This window comes from Cervus elaphus, chromosome 20, assembly GCF_910594005.1.
Source record: "Cervus elaphus chromosome 20, mCerEla1.1, whole genome shotgun sequence".
NCBI classification, from domain to species: Eukaryota; Metazoa; Chordata; class Mammalia; order Artiodactyla; family Cervidae; genus Cervus; species Cervus elaphus.
The window spans coordinates 128,624,451-128,628,978 of NC_057834.1; positions in this window are offsets into that span (position 1 = coordinate 128,624,451).

A 4,528-nucleotide genomic window follows, 5' to 3' on the forward strand; every position below is an offset into this window, starting at 1 on the left:
GAAGGAGCCGACAGAGCAGCAGAATGGTTCACAAAATTTAAGGAAGTCTCTTCCACAAAATAATCATAAACTTGGATTCCACTGGGCTGTCTTCAACCTCTTCCGTCCACCTCACCTTCAGCTCCCAACTCTGCCTCGCCCTTGGAGTCTTCCATTCCCCCTTTTCAGTCAGAGCCAACCGCAGAGAAGCAGGCAGGAATGGGCCTGCCTGATTGGAGCTAGGAGTGCCTGAGGGTGGGGCCAAGTGGTTGACTGACAGGACGGGCCGTCTGCCTTGGCCAGAGCGGTGGCTGCCGGGAGAGGCCAGACGCTTACTGCGGGGCAGCGTGGGTGGGCAGAGGCTCCAGAGCAGCTGGTCAGCTGGGGGCCTTTGGCAGTGGCGGCCGCTCTGCTCAGCTGGTGAAGTGATGTTCTCCTCTGATTGAGCTAATTATGCTGATTGAATTTCCTCCTCTCTTCAGGGCCCCCTCCTGCCTCCTCCTCTCTCCTGTCTCTCCCCTCCCTTCTCCCTTTAGAGAGAAAGGGAAAGGTTTCCTTAATGTGACTGGTAATTGTTATGCACACAGTGTCAGATGTTAATGCAGGCCGTGATTGACAGCTAATCAGCCCATCAGCTGTACAAAAAGAGTGAATAACTCGGTAATTTGATTTCCCCTGATTCCCCTGCGTGGGATGGCAGGAAAGTCTAAATTAGCAATCAGGGAGCCTGTGGCAGATCCTCGAGGGTGGTGGTGGGGATCGAGGGGCTGCGGGTGCAGCTGCAGGTATCCAGGGTGGGGGAGCCCCCTCTGACCTCGACTTGGGTGGTTGGAGGAGAGGCTTTGTGAGCTGCACAGACTTCGAAGAGACGCTGGCAGTGGGTTAAATCCCCATCCTGAGGGCCACCCCTCCCTTGCTGGAGGTCTGGGAGAAGGCTTGTACTGATCTCCAGCCCCTGCTGGGGCCTGGGCTGGGGGTGCGCTCATCCTGTTATCTAGGCGACCACCACGGGGTGGTTGGGATAAGGCAGGCAGGTGCCCGCACCCCTATCCTTTGGAGCTGGTTGCCAGGGTTTCCACTGTGTGACCCAAATTCTTCCAATTCAGAGAAATAGTTGTCCCCCCACTCAGCTTCTGGGAGATTCCATTCAGTAAGAATGGCGCACAAGAGAAGCACATGTGGGTTATTTGGTCCCCAGTGAAGCCATCTCCAGTCCTCTTGGGCAGGCAGTAGTAGCTAATCACAGCATCCACTGGGGACCCGCTGTGGCCCAGGACCCGTGCCAAGTGTTTTGTCTGCATCCGTTGAATAGAGGAAGAAAGATTGAACAACTTCTCCAAGTCCTACGGTGAGAAAGTGGTGGATTCGAACCCAGAGTAGGGCCAGCTTCTTGGCTGTGGCGGCGGGGGCGGGCTGAGCAGCGGTTTCCAACTTGGTCCAGCCTTAGGCGGCCACGTCCTGGCTAAAGACCTCATGTCCCTCCCCATGAGACCCTAACCCTGGAAATCCCCAGCTCGAGACATGACTGTGAGTATCGGTAGTCATACAGACATGTGTGTGAATGTCTGTCCTTTTATAGATGGGGAAATTGAGGCCCAAGGAGGAAAGGGACCTGCCTGAGGCCGCTTGAAGAACTACTGATCCACCTGGAGCTGGAGCCCAGTCCTCCTGCCCAGCCAGCAGTGGTCAACGCTGACCTCCGTCTTTGTCCTGTCTGTCCTTCTGTTCCTAGCTGCCCCCTCCAACCCACCCCCACCCCCAGGGGTCTGGAGAAGAGACAGGACACAGGAGTCACAATCTGGGTCCTCAAGGGAGCTTGGAAGGCTGGGTTTGTAGGGGAACACCAGCCAAATGGAGCAAGAGTTGAGAAGGAAAGCTGGGAAATGTCTTGGGAGGGGCTGTGGTCAGATCTGAGTTAGGAGGAGGTAAAGGCCAGTAGAGGTGGAAATCTGGAGAAGCCACATCCCTGGGAACAGTTGCAGGACTGATTTTGTTCCAGCGGATGTGCTGATGAAAGGGTAATCACCCCTCATTGTGCAGAGGACAAAACTGAGGCTCTGAAAGGGATGAAGGAGATGTTCAAGGTCACACACTGAGGAAGAGGAAAGTCCAGATTCTGCTTTGTGCTGAAATTCCCCCTTGTTTCCCTGAGAGACACAGCGGAGGCCAGGGGAGAGGAGGAAGAGGTGGGGGCCGGAGCAGCCACAGTCAGGAGCCCAAGCTTTGCGGAGAGGCACGAGGGCCGTTGAGTGGGGCTCGCTGAGCTGAGGAACTCAAATATTTACCTGTCTCTCAGTCAACAAGTGTTTATTGGGAAAGTGCTGTGTATAAGGCTCTGAGCTACCCCAGTGAGCCAAGCAGATGACTGGCCCACTTTTATGGAGTTTACTGCCCAGCATGTGTGTATGTGTGTGTGAATATACATGTGTATGCGTGCAGGTACGTGTGCACGGTGAGAGGAGGTGGGTGATATTAATCACAATACTGGCAGGAATGATTGTAGCCCATGCTGATGGAGCCCTTATTACCTCATTTATTCCTTCCTGCAGCCCTTTGGTGGTGCTCTTATTCTCCCCATTTCATAGACAGGAAAATAGAGGCATCTTGAGGTTAAGCGGAAACAGTGGCTGACTTTATTTTTCTGGGCTCCAAAATCACTGCAGATGTGATTGCAACCATGAAATTAAAAGATGCTTACTCCTTGGAAAGGAAAGTTATGACCAACCTAGACAGCATATTAAAAAGCAGAGACATTACTTTGTCAACAAAGATCCATCTAGTCAAGCCTATGGTTTTTCCAGTGGTCATGTATGGATGTGAGAGTTGGACTATAAAGAAAGCTGAGTGCCAAAGAATTGATGCTTTTGAACTGTGGTGTTGGAGAAGACTCTTGAGAGTCCCTTGGACTGCAAGGAGATCCAGCCAGTCCATTCTAGGAGATCAGTCCTGGGTGTTCATTGGAAGGACTGATGTTGAAGCTGAAACTCCAATACTTTGGCCACCTGATGCAAAGAGCTGACTCATTTGAAAAGACCCTGATGCTGGGAAAGACCGAGGGCAGGAGAAGGGGACGATAGAAGATGAGATGGCTGGATGGCATCACCGACTCAATGGGCATGAGTTTGAGTGAACTCTGGGAGTTGGTGATGGACAGGGAGGCCTGGCATGCTGTGGTTCATGGGGTCGCAAAGTGTCGGACATGACTGAGTGACTGAACTGAACTGAACTGAGGTTAAGTGACTGGCCCTAGACCACACAACTAAGAAAGAGTAGAATTGGCTTCTGAACTTGGGCTGCTTGGCTACAAGGTCAGCACTGTTACTAGTCACACAGATAAATATATACTAGCAAATTATGGGGGAAGGAAATGGCAACCCACTCCAGTATTCTTGTCTAGAGAATCTCAGGGACAGAGGAGCCTGGTGGGCCGCCGTCTATGGGGTCGCACAGAGTCAGACACAACTGATGCGACTTAGCAGCAGCAGCAACAGCGAATTGTGATGTGTGTGGTGGGAAGGATAGTTTCTGCTGGGGGATGCTGGGAGGACTGTGGGCATGCCTGGAGCATTGGAGACTTTGCAAAGCACTTGCTGTTCATCGTGTCATTTCATCCCCTACGTGGCCCCAGAAAACTGGCTTAGGACCCCCTCTGCCACATGGGGCAATGCAGCTCAGAGGAGGCATCGTGTGCCCAGGGTTGTGCAGGTAGTGAGGCCCGGAGCTGACGTCCTGAGTGCCCCCTCCCACCCATGAGGGGGTCCCAGGGGCTGGCTTCTGGGCTGTCTAGGCCAGTCAGTCCTGTGCTCACCCTCAGCCTTCTCAGAGGCCTGTGGGCTGCCAACCCCAGCGTCTCTGGTGATGTTTCCATGGTCTGACTTCTCTGGGCTGTGAGTGTCCACCTGGAACACCTGAAGGAAAGGCTGACAGGGCCTTAGCTGGGGGATGCCGTGAGATTCTGCTCCTGGACTTGCTCATCCTCTTTCTGTCCCTTTTCACAAGCTGCTACCCTCAGACTCTACCCAGGGCACTGACCAGAGCACTGGGGCTCCTGACTCGGGTCTCCTTGGGGACCCCTGTTCCCCCAGGGAAACTGAGGCTCTGGAATTCTAGATCTAGGAGCCCCACCTCCTGACCCTAGATCGGCTCCTGCTGGTCATAGGGCTGGGCCCCGGAAATGCTCCCACACCCAGACACTCACTCGGGACACGTGGCTTCTCTCCGCCCCTACCTGTTCACACCCAACCCACACACAAACACACAAGCACAGAAGTCCCAGCTCACAGATGTGTACAGTCACACACAGGCAAACACATTCATGCCTAGCAGATGCACCAAGCGCTCACACATACACGCGGCTCACACTCATACGCACAGAGCACAACTAGTTGAGCTGGGGGCCAGGCACCCTGGAATTCTGTCTGTTAAGCCTTTGCGACCTTGAACCAGGTCGCCTTTTATTTTCAAGTGCTTTCTGGTAACTCCCCCCGTCTCTCACCCTTGGAAGTGATCGCCCCTTCCCCTCCATGCACAGCCCCCATCTCAGCACTTA